Source organism: Carettochelys insculpta, chromosome 1, assembly GCF_033958435.1.
Source record: "Carettochelys insculpta isolate YL-2023 chromosome 1, ASM3395843v1, whole genome shotgun sequence".
NCBI lineage: Eukaryota > Metazoa > Chordata > Testudines > Carettochelyidae > Carettochelys > Carettochelys insculpta.
Window position 1 is genome coordinate 80,726,443 of NC_134137.1, and position 21,361 is coordinate 80,747,803.

A 21,361-nucleotide genomic window follows, 5' to 3' on the forward strand; every position below is an offset into this window, starting at 1 on the left:
ATTCTGTGGTCCTCCAGGCCTTGGTGGACAGCCGGGGACATTTCCAGGACATTTATGTGGGCTGGCCTGGCAGCACCCACGACTCCCGGGTTTTCCGGAACTCGGGCCTGTGCCGCTGGCTGGAGGCGGGGACCTACATCCCCCAGCGGGAGATCCCTCTGGGGGACACCACCATGCCCTTCTGTGTCATCGCAGATGCAGCGTACCCCCTCCGGCCGTGGCTCATGCACCCCTACACGGGCCATCTCTCCGCTAGCCAGGAGCGCTTCAACCAGCGCCTGAACCGTGCGCGCCAGGTGGTGAAGCGCTCATTTGGCCGCCTGAAGGGACGCTGGAGATGTCTTCTTACCCGCCTGGATGCGGGCCCCAACAACATCCCCCTGATTGTGGGTGCCTGCTGCGCCCTGCACAATTTGGTCAAGAGCAAGGGGGACACCTTTTTCCAGGGCTGGGCTGCGGAGGCCGGCAGGGCAGAAGTCCAGCCACCTGCTGCCCCCATTCGGCAGGTGGACCCCTAGGGGACCCGGGTCCGGGAGGCCCTGCGGGCCCACTTTGATGAAGAGGCCGCGGGGTGAACTCTGCCCAGGCCCCCTACTGCCCGCCCCTTCCTCCACCACACTCCTGCCCCAACGCCTACACCATGGAGCACCCCACCGCACCCCCGCTCCCACTTTTCCTGGACAAATGACAGCACGCACTTGTGGCTGAACTTAAACTTCTTTTTGTTTCAGAACCTTTTTTTTTTAACTGTAAATATTTGAACCAAAAGCAAACTATGTACAAACATGTTGAAAAAAACTAATATGTACAAAAATAAAACAATACAAAGAAACCAGTGTCCTCAATAATAAAAAGAAAACCAGGGAGGATAAAGGGGAGAACTATTTACATGGGGGGGACGGGGCAAACGGGGGGCAACAAATAATAACTGTAAACTATATACAAGGGGGGGGCCACGTCCCGGGCCCCACGCTCCTATAGCCCGGCACTGGGCGTTGTCGGCCGGGAGCCCCGCCGCAGTCGCAGCCCTGTCTGGGGCTGGGTGGGGGCGGGCCGGAGTGGAAGGTAGGACGCCCGGCGAGGCTCAGGTGGCTCCAGGGGTCCCTCGGCGCTCCGGCCCTCGGCGGTGGGTGTCGAGGCGACGGCGGACGGGACGGCGACGGGCGGAGCAGCTGGTGGTGCGGCTGGTGGATCAGGCACGGCGGGCGATGCGGCGGCCGGCACGGCATGGGGGGCCAAGTAGTCCACCACACGGTTAAAAGTGTCCATGTAGGCCCCCCATGCCTCCTGGAGCCAGGCCAGCGCCCGCTCCTGCAACTGCAGGTGCTGCTCCGCGACCTCCAGCTGCTGACGGTGGATGGCCAGCAGCTGGGGGTCCATCGCCGTCGGCGGGTGGTAGCGCGGGGTCCGCCGTCTAGGCCGCCGCGGGGCCGGTCAGTCCTCGGCCGAGGGGCTGGCCTGGAGCGATGGTCCCGGAGGGCTCTCCGGGACGACTGAGGCTTCGCCGGCACTCTCTTCCGGTCCTTCTGATGGGGCAGGTGCGGGACACAGGAGAGGAGGGGGGAAGAAGAATGGAGACAGGCGTTAGTGTGGGCCCCGAGCCGTGGCCTTTGTCCCCCCAGCCCTGTGCTGCAGGTTCCCCAGCCCCGTCCCCGGGAGATGCTGCTGTGATGGATGGGGTTCAGGGGTCCCCCTGCCCTGCACCCCGTCCCCTGGTAGGAGCGACTCTCACTTCACCCCGCAGGGTCTGACAGCAGGAGAGGTTTCTTAGGCCACAGATGCCCAGCTTCTGCCAGGAGTGACAGCACCAGCTGTCAGAAGAGACAGTCCTTCCAACCCGTCGTAGGGAGAAGACCCCAAGGGGTGCCCCTCTGGGATGCAGCTTTCCCCCTCCTCAGGCTGGCTGCCTTCCAGCTCTCCCTTCCCCTAGCCTCTACCTGTGGGCCCCGCCCTCGCCCCCCAATTCCAAGCCAGCTCGGCTCCTCCCTCCTGTTTGTTCAGGGCAGATGTGTCACCTGCCAGCTGTAGCCCCAGGATCCTCCTTTGCCCCTGGGAGCTATTCGGCTCTTGTTGCTCATATGTAGCCTGAGTCTCCCTTTTGCACTCCCCCCACTCCATCACATGCTGCTACTGTGGGGTGTCCCACCCCCTCCTCCCGGGGGCCCCTCGAGGTTCCGCTCCCCCCTGCCCCGGGGATGGGGCATGGCACTGTCATGCGGGTGGGGGGGGCAGGGGCTGATGCAGTGCTGTGAGGGCCATGGCCCTGCTGTCCTTGGGGCCATGGCCATGTGAGCATGTGGGGGGCCCTGGACACATATCTCTTACCCCCTCCCCTCAAGCCCAGGGGTGTCCACCAGAGGGGGGTACCTACCTGTCGGTCCGCTCCCACGGTCCGGAGATCCCCGGGGGGCGGAGGCCCTGCTTCTGCTCCGGGATGGCAGGAGGAGGATCTGCAGCCCGGATTCTGCAGAGGAGGAGCCCCCCTCCTCCTCCTGCCGCGATGTGCCGGGGTGGCCTCCAGGGGGGGGCCCCCGGGGTGCAGGGCTTGCCTCCAGGGTGGACTCCAGCTGCAGAGCCTGCTGGGGCTTGTCGGCCGAGGTGTCAAGGGTGGCCGGATGGGAGAAGGTGTGCCGGGGGCCCAGGAACCTGTAAAAGGGGCAAGTGACGGGGGCGGCCCCAGATCGGCTGGCCGCATCCCGGGCCCGGGAGTAACCCTGCCGCAGCTCCTTCACCTTACTCCTGATGTGGTCAGGAGTGCGGGCAGGGTGACCCCGGGCAGCCAGGCCATCGGCCAGCCGAGCGAACGCATCTGTGTTCTGCCTCTTTCTCCCCATTACCTGGAGCACCTCCTCCTCGCTCCAGAGCCCCAGCAGGTCCCGCAGCTCGGCCTCTATCCAGGAGGGGCCCCACTGCCGCTTCCCAGCCTGGCTGCCCTTCTGGCTGGGCTGTGAGCCCTGGCTCCCCTTGCGGGGGGTCCCCTGGGGGCGCTGGGGGGGCTGCCGGGCAGCCATCGCAGCTGGGTAGGGGGCTGAGGTAGGTGCAGGCTGGCCGCGTGTGCAGGCTGCTGCCTGCACGATCCCTCAGCTTCCTGCACAGGAAGGGAGGGGGAGGGGACCTTTAAGGGGCTGCTCCATGCGGCCACCAGTGAGCTGAGGGGCTGGAGAGAGCGTCTCTCAACCCCCCAGCTGATGGCCGCCATGGAAGACCCGGCAATTTCGACGTTGCGGGACGCGCAATGACTACACGGTCCCTACTTCGACGTTGAACGTTGAAGTAGGGCGCTATTCCTATCCCCTCATGAGGTCAGCGACTTCGACGTCTCGCCGCCTAACGTTGAAGTTAACTTCGAAATAGCGCCCGACGCGTGTAGCCGCAACAGGCGCTATTTCGAAGTTAGTGCCGCTACTTCGAAGTAGCGTGCACGTGTAGATGCGGCTTAGATGACTTCCTCTAACAGAAGGAGAATTATATGCCTGCGCATGAGTGATGTAGCTGTACCAGATTTTGATTGTCAGCTTAACTTGTGTTGACAAAATGGTAGTGTGGACAAGACCATAGTCAGACTGATTTCAGTGGAGCTGTAAGTGGAGTAAGATGATGTTTGTCATGGCTAAGAGTGCTGGCATAAGTCCTGATTGATAACCCTTTCAAAGTCTGTTAAAGTAGTAAGATCTTATTTAAAAGGAGACAAGTTAAGTTCTCTAGAGCCACTAGGTATGATGAAGATAACTTGGAGTACACAGACATGTGAGACAACTAAACTTGGTTCATTGTTTCAAGGCAGTAGTCTATTAAACTGAAAATTAGAACATTAAAAACTGATAAAAATACATTTTCCACAGTGTGTGATTATCCTGTCAAAGCCATAACTGTAGTAGGAGATTTCAGAGCCCTGATGGTTGCTTTCCTGGTGAAGGACAAATCCATGACATGGAAACAATATATTTGCATAATGTAACTAGTTTTATTTCCATTATATACTCTAGAACTTGAACAGAGGTGTTTAAATAGCATGCAGACAAAAATTGTTCAGGGTTTTCAACCAAAGTACCAATACCCAGGTCTTGGATTCAACTCTTTAGTTACCAAGTTTAGTTGAAGAGCAAACTCTCCTGCTGCTTTCAACAACTCTGCCAAAAAAAAAATCACAAAGCTAATAATAATAGGGCATGCCTTCAATCTGGACAATACTTGAATGCTTAAAGTGGTAACCTTTTAATGATGATGAAAATATCACAGAGGTCAAGAGCTTTGCAGGATTCAGAAAAAGATTGGATGCTTTTGTGGGTAATGAAAACAACCAGTTTTATTGGAAGGAATGAAAACAACACCTGCAGTCTGGCAGGGACTCAAATCAACTTAGTTCAGGCATAAGCTGAAATCAAGGATGGAAATTAAGAAGGAATATCTTGTGTCCTTACGTTATTACAGTGGTAACAACTTCTGGGTTTCTAGATTTAGCAGTGGTAGTCATCATTGGAGACAGCCTACAGAAGTAGATGGACCTGAGGCACCTTTATGCATGGCAGTGCGCAGGTACTGACAGATCATTCACTAAAACCCAGCACAGGAATAAACTGTGGTAGGAAACATCTAGATCTTGGGTTTCTGGCTCATAATCTGTTGATAGTCAAGTCCATTAGAGAGGAAACCAGCATGTGATTGGTCCCTTCTCTTTGTGTGCCTCCCTTAGATCAATACTGGATATCACAAGCATTCCTTGTGAGAGGAGACTGATCAGTCCCATCATGATAAACAAGGTTTCAATTGGAACCACTAGAAATTACTTTGAAGGACTTGGCCTTGTTAGAAATCATTAGCACTCTATGGCCGTGTCTACACAAGCCAAAAACTTCAAAATGGCCATGCAAATGGCCATTTCGAAGTTTACTAATGAAGCGTTGAAATACATATTCAGTGCCTGATTAGCATGCGGACGGCCGTGGCACTTCGAAATTTTTGTGGCTCATCGCCACGCAGCTCGTCCAGATGGGGCTTCTTTTGGAAAGGACCCCAGCTACTTCAAAGTCCCCTTATTCCTATGAGCAGATGGGAATAAGGGGATTTCGAAGTAGCCAGGGTCCTTTCAAAAAGGAGCCCCGTCTGGATGAGCCGCGCGGTGGCGAGCTACGTCAATTTCGAAGTGCCACGGCCACCTGCTGCTAGGGAGGCGCTGAATATATATTTCAGCGCTTCATTAGTAAACTTCGAAATGGGCATTTGCATGGCCATTTTGAAGTTTTTGGCTAGCGTAGACGTAGCCTATGGGCAGTATCTTTGCTTAACGCAGATGCAAAGAGAGCCACGCAAGCCAAAGAGAAAACAAAAAGGTAGCATATAAAACCACAAAAATCTGTATGACAACCCCTTCTTGAACTAAAATGACAACTGGAATGGTAATGTAATACAACAAAATGGTGATTTCAGAGTTTGATGCAGATGCTTACGGTCGTCCTGCGTGAGTCATGCAGATTGTTGGATTATTTATAACAGCCCTGCCATGTACTGCAGCAATGCAAATCCTTATAATAAAATAGAAAGGGAGTGCACACAGCAGGGTTGGCATTGCTGTTCCACATATTTTCTTTAATAAGACCTGGGGGCCTGCAGGAGCTGACAGCTCCTAGAGCAGTGGCTGTTGACAAGGCATAGCACAGCATTACTCCTTAAACTGCTTTTCAAATGTAGTGATCACTGGCATCAGCAGAAACTCATTCGTAATGCATAAATGGAAGGAAGTAACATTAGTGATTAAGCATTTCAAAGGCTGCCAGATAGAAATAAGAAGTTCGTGATCTCTTTTAAAAGATACAAATATGAAAGGAAAGAAAATTCCAGACTTTGTCTCAATCTAAGAGCAGTGCAATGATACTGGAAAGGCAGTGGTTGTGATGATTTGAGGAACAACAGGGCTTTGGGGAATGAGAACTAATGTAGAAATATTTGCTGGATCTACCAGTTCAGCTCTCATAAACTGCATTTTTAAATTCTTGGCTTCACCTGTTATAGAAGGATGTGCAAGTCTCAAATATGGAAGTAGGTTCAATGTTTCCTTTTAATCAGAAAAACAAAATAGACTTTGAAACTAAAAGTCCTAAAATGACAAAAATATTTGGGGATCAGATGGCTCAGGAAAGTGAGAATTGGGATTCAGAGCTGCTCAGCTGTCAATTGGTTCAGGTTGCCAATGAGCAAAAATCATTATCCTGGGATGGCTATTTCAGGGCCTTTGTGAAATGTGTTCATGGCCCCATTGCAGTAATGCTTTTTGTTCAGCAATTTTTCGCCTCACAAAAACAAGCATCACAGAATTGGTTTAGGCAGTATTATCAGATGGCACAAAGATTCATTCAGAAAGGAGCCTGAAATACTCTTTCTGCTATGGTCCCACCAGGCAGTGATACGAAAAGCAACTGTTGCACCATTGCCAAATGCTGTGCTTTTGGGACTCTCAGGAACATAGATCTACCTCCCATTGAATATTGATGGAAACAGCACTGGTGTTCCAAAGGGCAGAAATGAGCACTTGCTCTTGGTTTAATTTACATTTCTGTCAATCCAGAAACTGTGACAAGCCACTTAAAATTATAAAACAGATTTAGCTTTGTGTTGATTTGAGGAACCTGTCTGTACAGATGTCAGCTGACATTATGAAATTGAAACATGAATGAGTTTCTGTCCGTATAGCCAACGAGCTAGCAGGGTTGCATTACATCTGTCCCAGACCAGGACAATGGAGTGTCTTCAACCTAAGCAATTATAGTCTGATGGCAAAATAGTTATACTCGGGGGCTCAGGATGAGAAAGTTATCTTCAACTTCCCTCAACAAAGTCTGCAACTTGGAAATTCCCCTAGAGGACATAGGGGAGGAGGTTATAACATGAGTTACAGGAGGACTCATTGGACGAAGACACAAAAGTTCTGCACAGGAAATTTGAGCACATGAAGGGCAGGGGATGGAGAGGCAAGCTCAGAGAAGATAATCTGTTTCAGAACTTAAAGTGATTTATGGCAAAAAAAAGAGTTCTTAGACAATTCCACAAAATCCTGCCAGAGCTCCAGAAATGCTCTGGCCTAGAAACTGAGACAGGCATATATGTGAGGTTAATTATTTTGGAAATGACCTATGTATTTCTCATCCTGACAAAGGGGAAAAGAAAGTTGTAGAGTCCTGCACAAAGTTTGTATGTGTTACATGCTACAACTTCTCCTGTATCCACAGAGACACTTGCATTATAACCCAGTAGGATCCCCTGACTGGTGGGACTCTGGGAGAAGGCCCTAAACAGGGAGGAGGAAAGAAAAGGGGGTGTGGAATTTTTTTGGAGTGTTCCCCACCTATAAATGGGGAATCAGGGAGTTTTTAAGCTCGGGAGAATTCTGAGGGGTTAAAACTGATTTCAGCAGTTGGGTCACAAATCAGAAGCAGAGTAGAGAATAGGATTGTGGGAAAGGGGCCTGATGTGGGGTGGTGGGACCTCCTGCACTTCCTGCAGCAGCAGGGTCCATGGGGCAGTGGAGTGCACTTGGCGAGGATGCTTGCTCCACTTTCCTGCAGCTCCAAATGCCAGACGGAGTGTGGTGGGAGGGCCAACTGCTGCTGTCACCCTATGTCAGTCCTTAGGCTACGCCCCTGAGAGACAGAGTGCCAAGTGGGGAGGGGACAAGATAGTGTCGGGAAAGGGTGGGGTTTGGAGTATGGTAATGGACAGTGCCTCTGCCTCCCTGTGCTAACTGGTATTCTGAAAAGTTGAATTGTGGAAGTGCTTTGTCTGGGAATGGACCACGGGCTGGGACTTTGAGACCCCTGTACTAGAGCTTGTAGTCACTAGTCCCAGTGAGTTTTAACAAGTACCCAGACACAAGGTGAAGGGATATTTTACTAGGACTAGTAGAAAATGGAGACATTGCAATTGCTGTATGCATAGCTGTTTAATTGGTTCCTTTTCAATTGATTCCTTTTTAAGGCACAACACAGTTGTCTCTGGTTGATGCCAGAGGCAGCACAAAAAAGGGTGGGGCTCCACTTTGTGGGCGGGTCACTTTCTAGCCCTCTGCTCTGTGAGAGGTAATGAGGAAACTGCAAATTTCTCATCCAGATTAAGTCTCTCATTAGTGACTCTTTAGCCGTGTCTACACGTGCATGCTACTTCGAAGTAGCGGCGCCAACTTCAAAATAGTGCCCGTCACGGCTACACGTGTTGGGCGCTATTTCGAAGTTAACATCGACGTTAGGCGGTGAGACGTCGAAGTCGCTAACCCCTTGAGGGGATGGGAATAGCACCCTACTTCGACGTTCAACATCGAAGTAGGGAACGTGTAGTCATTGCGCGTCCCGCAACATCGAAATTGTGGGGTCCTCCATGGCAGCCATCAGCTGAGGGGTTGAGAGACACTCTGTCCAGCCCCTGAGCTCAATGGTGGCCACGTGGAGCGGCCCCTTGAAGCTCCCCACCCCCTCCCTTCCTGTGCAGAAAGCTGAGAGAACGTGCAGGCAGCAGCCCAGACACGCGGCCAGCCTGCACATCCCTCAGACAGCTACAGACGCCCACCCAGCTGCGATGACCGCAAGGCAGCCCCCCAGGCGCCCCCAGGGGACCCCCCCCAAGGGGAGCCAGGGCTTCCAGCCCAGCAGCCAGGCAGGGAAGTGGCAGCAGGGCCCCTCCTGGACAGAGGCCAAGCTTCGGAACCTGCTGGGGCTCTGGAGCGAGGAGGAGGTGCTCCAGGTAATAGGGAGCAAGAGGCGGAATGCAGATGCATTTGCTGGGCTAGCCGAGGGCCTGGCCGCCCGGGGTCACCCTGCCCGTACTCTGGATCATGTCCAGAGTAAAGTGAAGTAGCTGCAGCAGGGTTACGCCTGGGCCCGGGATGCGGCCAGCCGATCTGGGGCCGCCCCCATCACTTGCCCCTTTTACAGGGAGCTCAGGGACATCCTGGGCCCCCGGCACACCTCCTCCCCTCTGGCCACTCTTGATACCTCGGCTGAGGAGCCGCAGCAGGCCCCGGAGGTGGAGTCTGCCCTGGAGGCAAGCCCCGCACCCCGGGGGCCCCCCCCAGGAGCCCACCCCCGGGGCACCACAGGAGGAGGAGGAGGAGAGGGACTTCTCCGCCAGTGACGCCGGCCTCCACATCATCCTCCCATCCAGGAGCTCCAGCCGGGCGTCCGCCCCCTGGGTGTCCCCTGACCGTGGGAGTGGACCGTCAGGTATATACCCCCCCTCGTGCACACCCACGGGGTTGAGGGGCGGGGGTAATAGATATGACCAGGGCCCTCCACATGCCCAGATGACCATGGCCCCAAGGACAGCAGTGGCATGTCCCTCAGAAGAGTGCATCAGCCCCTGCCCCCCCCAGCACGACATTGCCATGCCCCATCCCCGGGACTGGGGGGAGCAGAACCTCTAGGGTCCCTGGGGGGAGGGGGTGGGACACCCAGCAGCAGCAGCAGCAGCAGCAGCATGTGATGGAGTGGGGGGAGTGCAAATGCGAGACTCAGGTTAGCTATGAGAAACAAGCTGAATAGCTCCCAGTGGCTAAGGATGATCCTGGGGCTACAACTGGCAGGTAACACCTCTGCCCTGAACAAAGAGGAGGGAGGAGCCGAGCTGGGTTTGAATTGGGGGCGGCAGTTAGAGGCTAGGGGAAGGGAGAGCTAGAAGGCAGCCAGCCTGAGAAGGGGGAAAGCTACACCCCAGAGGGGCACCCCTCGGGGTCTTCTCCCTACGACGGGTTGGAAGGACCGTCTCTGACTGCTGTACTGTTGCTTCTGTGAAAAACTGGGCATCAGTTGCCTAATAAACCTCCTGTTGTACCTGCTGAGTGACAGTCACTCCTGCCAGTGGAGGGGGTGCAGTGCAGGGGGACCCCTGAACCCCATCACAGCAGCATCTCCCAGGGACGGGGATGGGGAACCTGCAGCAGAGGGGTGGGGGGACAAGGGCCATGGCTCGGGGCCCACACTAATGGCTGTCTCCACTCTTCTTCCTCCCCTCCTGTGTTCCGCAGCTGCACCATCAGAAGGACCAGAGAGCGCCGGCGAGGAGTCAGTGGTCCCGGAAAGCCCTCCAGGGCCATCACTCCAGGCCAGCCCCTCGGCGGAGGACCGACCAGCCCCACAGCGGGGAAGATGGCGGACCAAGCACCAGCAGCCGACGGCGACGGACCCCCAGCTGCTGGCCCTCCACCATCGGAAGCTGGAGGTCTCCAAGCAGCGGCTGCGGGTGGAGAAACGCTGCCTCCACCTCCAGGAGCAGGCACTGGCCTGGCGCCAGGAGGCATGGGGGGCCTACATGCGGACCCTCAACTGCATTGCGGATTCCATGGCCCCCCAGGCTGTGCCGGCCACCGCAGCGCCCACCCTGCCTGCTCCACCTGCTGCTCCACCCGCTGCTCCACCCGCTGCGCTGTCTGCCATCGCACCACCACCAGCCACCGAGGGCCATTCCGCTGAGGGGGACCTGGGGCCAGCTGACACTTGCCGGCTGTATCTCCTGGTCCGCCCGACCCCCAGCCAGCCCCGGCCAGGGCTGCGACCGAGGGGGGATCCCAGCCGCCCACCCCCAGCGCTGGACTGTAGGGACATGGGGCCCAGGACGTGCCCCCCCACCCTTTGTATATATTCCCCCCCAGTTTATTGTTATTTTGTTGTAAATAGTTTGTATATTTGACCCGTTACTATGCTGATCCTTACCCCCCCATGTAAAAAGTTCTCCCCTTCCTCGTCTTCCCCTTTCACGTTATCCCTATTTTTAGAATGTATATATATTTATCAGTTAGATTTCCCCTGTACATAGTTAGTTTGTCTTGTTCATAATATTAATTACACCTAGATTTCCAGAAAGCCTTTGACACGGTCCCACACCAAAGGCTTTTATGTAAATTAGGCGGTCATGGGATAGGAGGAAAGATCCTTTCATGGATCGGGAATTGGTTAAAAGACAGAAAACAAAGGGTTGGAATAAATGGTAAATTTTCACAATGGAGGGGGGTAACTAGTGGTGTTCCCCAGGGGTCAGTCCTGGGACGGGTCCTGTTCAACTTGTTCATCAATGATCTAGAAAATGAGGTAAGCAGTGAGGTGGCAAAGTTTGCAAATGACACCAAGTTGCTCAGGACAGTCAAAACCAAAAGGGATTGTGAAGAACTACAAAAAGATCTCAGCAAACTGAGTGATTGGGAAGCAAAATGGCAAATTAAATTTAATGTGGGTAAGTGTAAGGTAATGCATGTTAGAAAAAATAACCCAAATTACACGTACAACATGATGGGGTCAAATTTAGCTACGACAGATCAGGAAAGGGATCTTGGAGTTATAGTGGATAGTTCTCTGAAGACATCCACGCAGTGTGCAGCGGCAGTTAGTAAAGCAAATAGGATGTTAGGAATTATTAAAAAAGGGATAGATAATAAGACAAAAAATATCATACTTCCCCTATATAAAACTATGGTACGCCCACATCTTGAGTACTGTGTGCAGATGTGGTTTCCTCACCTCAAAAAAGATATATTGGCATTAGAAAAGGTTCAGAAAAGGGCAACTAAGATGATTAGGGGTTTGGAATGGGTCCCATATGGGGAGAGGCTAGAGAGACTGGGACTTTTCAGTCTGGAAAAGAGGCGATTGAGGGGCGATATGATGGAGGTATATAAAATCATGAATGGTGTGGAGAAAGTGAATATAGAAAAATTATTTACCTTTTCCCATAATACAAGAACTAGGGGACACCAAATGAAATTAATGGGTAGTAGGTTCAAAACTAATAAAAGGAAATTTTTCTTCACACAGTGCACAGTCAACCTGTGGAACTCCTTGCCGGAGGAGGCTGTGAAGGCCAGGACTCTATTAGGGTTTAAAAGAGAGCTCGATAAATTTTTGCAGGTTAGGTCCATAAATGGCTATTAGCCAGAGGTAAAGTATGGTGCCCTAGGCTTCAGTACAAGGGCAGGAGATGGATGGCAGGAGATAAATCACTTGATCATTGTCTTCTGTTCTCCTTCTCTGGGGCACCTGGCATTGGCCACTGCCGGCAGACAGGATACTGGGCTGGATGGACCTTTGGTCTGACCCAGTATGGCCATTCGTATGTTTTTATGTTCTTGTGTTAATAATAATAATAATAATAATAATAATAATAATAATAATAAGAGTTCTAGTAAAGATGTTTGAGTTGACAAACAACTCTCTGCTTTTTTTTTTACAAGAACAGTGTGGGGGGGGTGCTCTTGGGTGCCCTGTGGTGTGGGCGTAGGGGCAGGGAGTGTTGTGGAGGATGGGGTGTGTGCAGTGAGGGGCCTGCCAGTGTTCACCCAGTGGCCTCATAGAACTGGGCCCGCAGGGCCTCCCGGACCCAGGTCCCTTCGGGGTCCACCTGGTGACTGGGGGCAGCGGGTGGCTGCACATCGGCCCTGCCGGCCTCCACAGCCCAGCCCTGAAAGAAGGCCTCCCCCTTGCTCTCCACCAGGTTGTGTAGGGCGCTGCATGCACCCACAATCTGGGGGATGTTGTTGGGGCCCGCATCGAGGCAGGTGAGGAGACACCTCCAGTGCCCTTTGAGGTGCTCAAATGTGCGCTCCACCACCTGGCGCGCGTGGTTCAGGCGCTGGTTGAAGCGCTCCTGGCTGGCAGACAGATGCCCCGTGTACGTGTGCATGAGCCAGGGCCGGAGGGGGTATGCTGCATCTGCGATGACGCAGAAGGACATGGTGGTGTCCCTCACAGGGATCTCCTGATGGGGGATGTAGGTCCCCACCTCCAGCCGACGGCACAGGCCCAAGTTCCAGAATACCCGGGCGTCGTGGGTGCTGCCAGGTCAGCCCACATAAATGTCCAGGAAATCGCCCCAGCTGTCCACCAAGGCCTGGAGGACCACTGACTGGTAGCCCTTCCGGTTTATGTAGCGTCCTCCACTGTGTTCCAGGGCACGGATGGGGATGTGAGTCCCATCCAGAGCCCCGAAGCAATTGGGGAAGCCAAGGGTGGCAAACCCCGCGATGGCAGCATCCAGGTCCCCAAGCCTCACGAGCCTGTGGAGGAGCAGGGCGTTGATGGCGTGGACAACCTGCAGGGGAAGCACATGGGAGAGCACCAATGAGGGGTGTGCAGGGTGTGTGTGTGGCCCTCCCCTGCCAGGGCTGCCTTCCCCCCCGCATGGGTCCTCTTACCTCCATGAGGACAGCCCCGACGGTGGCCTTGCCGACGCCAAACTGCTGGCCCACGGATCGGTAGCTGTCTGGAGTGGCCAGCTTCCAGACAGCAATGCCGACCCGTTTCTCGACGCTGAGGGCACACCACATGGCGGTGTCCTGGTGCCTCAGTGCGGGGGTGAGCCACTGGCATAGCTCCAGAAATGTCTGCTGGCTCATGCGAAAGTTCTGGAGCCAGTGGTCATCGTCCCACTCTCCGAGCACCAGCTGCTCCCACCAGTCAGTGCTGGTGAGGTAGCTCCACAGCTGGCGGCGTGTGCGGCGGCGGGGGGCGGCGGGGTGCTGCAGGGTTGGGGGTTGAGTCCTCCTCCCCTGCGGGCAGCTCCTCCTCTGTGGCAAGGAGGTGCTTAGCTGCCTCCTGCATGACATGGAGCAGGGTGAGCACTGCTCCTGCAGGGGTGGCTGTGTGGATCTCTGGCTGCTGCTGCTGCTGCTGGGGGTCTATGACTGTGTCGCTCGAGGTGTGCGTGCCTATGGCTCTGCAGACTGCGTGCTGTGAAGGCTGCATGTTTCTGGGAGGGGCCCTTTAAGGGAGCGGTTAGCTGTTGCCCCGGAAGCGCTGTCCACCCTGTGACCCTGTCTGCAGCTGTTCCTGGCACCCTGATGTCGATGTGTGCTACTTTGGCATGTAGACGTTCCCTCGCAGCGCCTATTTCGATGTGGTGCTGCGCAACGTCGACGTTGAACGTCGACTTTGCCAGCCCTGGAGGATGTGTAGACGTTATTCATCGAAATAGCCTATTTCGATGTCGCTACATCGAAATAAGCTACTTCGATGTAGCGTTCACGTGTAGACGTAGCTTTTGTGTAGTATACTTCAACATGTCTTCTGTGAGCTGTTTGCTTCTCCTGCAGTGGCAATTAGACTATAAGGCCATCTATGGTTCCTGATTGCATTTAATTTCCCTTTGTAAGGATGGTAACCCCAACTGCCCAACTGTGATTGGGTGTACCACCCCTGCACTAGCCAGGGGGGTGGGGACCAGGCTTGCTGGGTGGAAAAGGGCCCTCCCCTGTGGTTCTGCTGGGCATGCTCCAGCTGCAGCCCCACTATAAAAGCCATGGAACCCAGGCAGTTGGGGTTGGCCATCAGGGCAGAAGGAGCTCCTGATGTAGCTTTGGAGCAACACCTGCCAGAGGTGAAGTTGCCACTGCTGCAGCAGCAGCTCAAGGAAACTCAGCCAGAGCTGGACAGCACATTACGTCTGGAACGGGGTAGGAAGGAGCCCAGGGCAGGGGACTGGGAGGTAACCCAGGAGCTCAGTGTGTTGTGGCAGGGATCCCCCTTGAGTTGGTGGTTGGGGAGACACACTCCCACCAATAGGGCCCTGAGCTGGAGCTCAGTGGAGAGGGAGGGCCCAAGCTCCCCTACCCCACCCCTGAGACCACAAGGAAGGGGGATCACTGACTAGGCCACTGAGGGCTGACTAGGCTGCTGGGCCTGACTGAGGGGTTATGGATTAGGCCATGGGGACCTGGGGGCAGTGGGAAAGTCCTCCAAAGATGCACAGGGCTGGAGGCCCCCCATTACTGGTTGAAAATGTTTGCATTTTTTAATTGATCACCCACCCCCATGCTCCTGGGTACTAGAGGGGGGAGACCAGGGACCTGAAGAGAAGGCCCTAAAAGGGGAGGAGGAGAAAAAAAGGGGGGATGGATTTTTTTTTTTGGAGTGTTCCCCACTTAGAGATGGAGAATGCAGATAGACAAACTGTGCTGCCATGACTGGCTGATGGACCACCAGCAGAAACAAGTGGTCTAGGAACAACAGCTGCAGAACCAACCATTCCAGCACTGGCAAATTAGCAACAGTTGCAGGCTGTTCGACAGCAGGAACAACAACAGCAGCTCCCATAGAAACTCTCCAGCCAGCAACAAGACCAGCAAGAATGTTTAGTGCAGCAGATGGTTTCTCTGTGGAAGGCACCCCCACCCCCCAGCAGCCCCAGACACATACGAAGTAGGCGACAGGGGGAAGTGGTCAGATTATTAATGAGGATCACAAAATGGGATACCACACTGAGCCTGAGGCACACCTAATAATGTTTGAGTGGGTGGCATCTGCTGCAGGGTGATTCCCAGAACATTGAGCTACCTTACTGGCCCCATATCTATCACGGCCAGCCCAGCTGGCTTACTGCAATATGGATCACCAAGAGGTAAGGGAGTATCCATGGGCGAAGGTGGTCATACTGGACCAAGCAGGATAAGTGCGGCGACATACCATCAGTGGATGCAACAGAAGCAGTGCCCCACAGGGAAGAGACCCTGGGCAATGGCCCAGCATGTCAGGGACCAGTGCTGGTGGTGGCTGGAGCTAAACCAGAACACAGCCATCCAGGTAGCTGAACTGGTGGCCCTGGAACAGTTTGTACCCATCCTACCTTGCAGGGAGAAAGAATGGGTGCCTGACACCCTGGCCCACACCGTCTCACTCAGGGAAGACTACATGGCAGTAGAGGTGGTCCCAATGGATGAGCCACAACCCCTCCACAATCACGGAGCACCAGGAATGGGGCTGGTCCAGGCGTCCAGTGGTGCTGTGAAGAGAGGGTCCAGGTGCTGATGGCAGGCTCTCGAGCCTCAAATAGGGACCAGTCCAAGATAGCAGTTCCATTCAGGATTTCCTGGACGAGCAAAGGAGTGACGTGACCCTTAGCTGGGTTGGGAGCAGGCTGTGGAACCCCATCCAGGGGAGACCCATGATAACACAGGACTTGGGGCCCTGGTTTGAGATCCAGAACAAGTGGTTATGCTGGTTGGTACAGGATCCTCAAACCAAGGAGGAGATTTGCCAGTTAATGGTGCCCCAGTGATTCCAGCAGGCATTACTTCAGCTAGCCCATGCCATGGGCTGGACATCTGAGTCGTGAAAAGATGCTGCATGGGGTGGCCCAGCTCATGCATAGTTCAGACCTATGCATTCAAATGGCATCCCCGCCACTGGTAGCAGTACCAACGGTGCCCACGGGACTCTGGCCAGGCTCATCTTCTGGCACTCGGGGCATGACGCACAATAGTCACTGACCTCTCAATGAATCTCTGGCCGGAAGAATTGCAGGGCCACCATACTCTCATGCACACTTGCTTCTGGAAGAGCCTTTTCTGGAAGCAAAAACAGCCATGTAGATGGGGTTCTTTCAGAAGAAAATAATGAGTAAGTGTTCCACCAGAAGGGGTTCTTTCAGAAGAAAACCCCACATCTATATGGCTGTTTTTGCATCTGGAAAAGGCTCTTCCAGAAGCTAGATTATGCAAGAGTTTGCAAATGAGGCATGAGATATGTAAATCTGTGCCTAATTTGAATTTTCTCTGTTGCTCATTAGCATACCACTTCCAGAAGGGCAGTACTGTGTAAATGTTGTCATATTGTAATTGTTGTATTTACTTTCACTATACTGTACTTACGGAAAAGGTAATGAAAATTTAATTTTTGTTAAAGTGCCAGTTTTTTGAGTTCCAGATGATAGAATGCCCAATATGAAAGAGTTTACTCTAATTAACAGGCAAGTAATAGAAGAGGGAATGGGACAGGAAATAGGTCACTAAGTGAATTGGCCTATTTAGTTTATTCCCTCTGAAGTACATGACACTGACTACAGTCAGAAGATGGAATACTGAGCTAGATGGATCTTTAGTCTGAGCTAGTATGGTCATTCATATATACAAACTTTTTTCTCCTAGTGTAGATAGTCTCTCTGCTCATCCTCCCCCATGTCTTTTTAATACAGATCTGGCTGCAGATAGAAGATAAATGTTTTAAAACTCTGGAGATCTGTAAGGTCAGAAGTGGCACTGAAACCCAAGAAGTCGTGGTTCCTAGTGTTTATGATTTAGTTGCTAGACAATAAAGCATTTCTGAACCACAAAATGACCAAATCAAAATGTGTATTTCATGAAAGGCAAATAACCTGTTTACATACTGCTATATTAGAACTGTTGAGGAAAAATATTTAGTCTTTGTAAGATGTCTTAGATAAAGTCAGTTACGTATTTCTGTTCCACATACTGCATTTCATTAGTCTAAAAACACTGAGTCAGGAGCCCTTTTCTGCACCCCGTAATCTTAGGAACTTTTCTTATTGCAGAAAATAGCTGCTGTGTCTGCAAAAGGGTATAGAAGTGTCATTTGGAGAACGTGACTGGAAGTGAGATTGCAGTGCCAGATATCACTACTCATAACAGAATATTATGTAACATTTAGAGCTCTCTTTTGTGCAATGGCTTTCTATGTTGATTAACTGAAGAATTCTGTCATTGTCATTTTGTGGCCCAGAGTGCAATGTAATGTTATTTAATAAGATGTATAACCTTCTTGCCTGCCTATTCCTGTCGACACTGTTAAATAGGATATACATACATCATCATGACTGTAGCAATGGTTCTTGTTGATGTAGTTACAGTTTCTAAAATAGTTCATTAAAAGACACATTGACATTTAAAAAATAGTGGAAGAGAAGAGAGAGAGAAATGTTTAGCTTTACTTTCATGTCTCTCTATCCCACAACCCTACAGTACATTTACAAGGTAACTTGTAGGGAGGCCAAGTTACTTATGTAGTAGCTCTTTGTGAATTAAAGACAGTGAAGCTGGTCCCCAGATTAAACTGCAGCAAAGAAATCCTCATGTTAAGTCTCCTACTGTTTGCTCTGTTGCTTATTTGTAAAAACAAATATTTGCCATGAAGACATAACTGCCAATTTAGCCTAACTAAGACAAATGAGATCATGAGACCAGTGGCAGCTTCGAATTAACAAATCTAGAACAATGTCCATCCCCAAGAAGAAAGCTTTCCTTTTCTGTCTGAAGGTCTATATGATAATACCAACTAAATTGCCAACGGTGGCCCAGTATTGTTTGACAATGGTAATTTATTACAGATGTGACATTAATTTGGATACAGACTATAGCTGAAGGTAGTAATCTATGTGGCCTCTTCACCCAGAAACCAATCACAAACAATTGCAAGGGAAAGTTTGCTTAACAATAAGCGATACAGAGAAAAAGAAGATGGAAGCAGAAATAAATAACTATATAAGTAAAAGCAACCACAATACTTAACTTTCACCTGCTCAGGTCTTACTTGCAATCTGAGATCAGTTTCCTTTCTTAAGCCTTCATTAGAGCAAAAGACAACTCAGAGTATTTGCTTAAATTCCATATCCAAGACAAAAATAACACATCAGACCTTCAGCTGACTTGAAGAACTGTAAAATGTTTAAGAACATTTGACCTGTTTGAAACACTCAGTTTAAACTTGTTTCTATCCTAACTATTATTGTAAAAGACGTCTTAAAGAACTACTCTAACTATTATTGTAAAAGACGTCTTAAAGAACTATAGCTGTTTTTCCCTTTTCCAATGCTTCATAAACTAAATAATTAGAAATTTAGTTCCATTTTTATAAATGTTTTAGTGGGAAAGATTGTATATATAACAGTTCACTGCAGATACAACCTTTTACTAAGGACATAAAATACATTTCATAGAGACACAGAACATTAAAGGACACAAATTAATCAGTTTGTGTGAATTCTGATAATCTTTTAAGTGTGAGGATGGAATGATGATAGTGAATTAATTTGTCTTTACATTTAAAAATAAAAGAATTGTTAGGTACAATACCGAAGCCTTCTTTTAGGCAAACCTACAACAGGCGGAACCTCTCTAGTCCAGCACTCTCTCATCTAGCAACATCTGTTATCTGGCATGATTTCAGTTGGCTGGATGACCACTTATCATTGGTGTGGCCAATTTTCCCATGGTCCCATAAGCTTTGTTTACAGCCACCAGTCCTAGCTTTCAGTGTTCTCTGCTGTGCTACATGTCTTCTAGGTGCCAGTAAGCAGTGGAAGTGTTAGTAATATACTAGATAATATTTACCTCCCATGGTCCAGCAAATTCTCTTGGTCAGCGCCAGTCAGAACCTAAGGGGGCCAGATCAGAGACGCTCAACCTGTAGTGACTTCAACTAAAATTATACTGGAGTTTGAGTTGGAGCAGCATCATTCTGATGCCAGTAGATAAAGAACCTGATCCAATTTCATTTAAGCCAATAGAAGACTCTTACTAACTACAATGGGAGCTGGACAATGCATTCAATGATGCTTATGGATGTAACAAAAATGTTTTAATGTCTCATTAAATGAGTAGAGGAATGGTAACTTCAATGATGTAGGGTTCTCTTCAGATGATTAGTAAAACTCCAGATAACTTCAGTAGGTATAGGATTTGATAAGGCACAAATAAAATTCTGTCCTAAGTTTACACAGGTGAAATTTCATGCAGAATAAGGAAGGTTACACTTGAATAACTGAGGGTAGAGCTGGGACTCCACATTTAAGTGATTCAGTCACATTTAAATGCTGGTGCTATCTACAAATGATTAACCAAATGAAAACTATGAAAACACTTCCAGAAGGTGCAGCTTCAAAATTAAAATTGGTACTGAAATGAAATTTTATTAAAAGTTTTGATTTCTACTAAAAGTAATTAGAGAAATAAATTCATTTTTTTCTGCACTGCATATGCATGTAGAAAATAGCTGTGATTTGGTAAAAGCTTTGTGAACTTCTGATTTTGTAGTATGATGTGCCTGATGGGTTAAGTGATGTTACAAATTTAGTCAGGAAATATTTGATTGCAGTAAAACTGCTACTGATGTTCGTAGGAATTAGATACAAGAACAAAGAGCAGCACATAGCCCCTACTTTAGGATATCTCACAGGAAAAAAAAATTGGTTATGCATTTGCTCACATCCTATCTAAAATTTTTCTATCACAGATTATTCAAATAGCAATAAATATATCAATGACATTTCCCTTCTATTATAATCTAGCTATGCTAACATTCGCTTTTTACATAGATCAGGAAAATTAATCATGTTCTGTAAGTAATGTATTTTGAAAGAGCGTATTAAAGACAGGACTGCATTTTGACTTGTTAAATGATCTAAAAATAAAATATAAGCATTCTTTTGTAAAGGCATTATGTTAATGTCAGGTAATTATATATCTCACCAGTCAGCTGAAATGGGCATTTCAAATGTTGTGCATTTAATTTTGCTTTAACTGTATTCTATGATATTTTAGACAATATTTATTCGAGAAATGACTCCATATGAGCTAAAAAATTTCCCTGGAAAATAGGGGTGAGGTGAAAAACAAATTCAAAATGACATAGTATAAATGGAACTGAGGTATCAAAGATTCTTGATTATTTTTTATAAAATACTAAGTTGTGGTTTGATTAATTATTATTGTTGTTAGTCAACATACTTAGTGCTGTAGAAGTACTGAAGCCCTTATAGTCGTTAGACCTAACCCTTCAGATATTCATACACCTGAATCACTTTAATGAGTGAGTTCATTCACTTTAGTACAATTACTCACAAGCATAAGGTTACACTTGTGTATAGGAGTTTGCGGGGCTGGATGCTAAAATGCAAAAAGAGATCCCTTTGAAAACAAAGATTGTCCTGTGGTTAAAGCAGCGGGACAGGATACAATCTACAGTAAACTCTGTTTTAACTAGTATTCAATCAACTAGAAATCAAGCTTGCCTCCCCTTACTCTGCCAGAGAGCTTGGCACAACAGAAATTGAGTGTACAAGCAATGCACTGGCACTGAACAGACATGTGAATAGTGGCTTCATGTGCATTGCTCTTCCCTTCGTGGGCCAGCCTACTCAGAGTCTGCTCCTCAACCCTCCATACTTCATGTGTGTGTGGCCTCTCTCCCGCACAGTTCCTGGTGCCCAGACTGGATCTCTGCATGGCACGGCCATGTGCAAGCCATGCAAGCAGGACATCACTGCCTTCTAACAAAGTTTAGCTCTCCCTGTCCCCAAGCACCAGTTCCCGTTCAACTGCTACCCTGTTACCTTGTTGATGGGGACAGCATGGAGCTGCTTGAAGGTGGTCATTTTCAATTTTAAATACACTCACTTATGTCTAGTGTAATTTGAAATAGGCCATTTTGGTATTTGTTACTGTGTAAACAGTGCGAAATGTCAAAATACTGAACTATTTCGAGGTATCCCTTACTCCTCCTGCAACAATGAGTACAGTGATGCCGGAATAGCATTCCCGTTACTTCGAAAACTACACCCTGAGAAAGAGGGAGGTCAGCAAGCCTGTAGCCACGATTCATTAGAA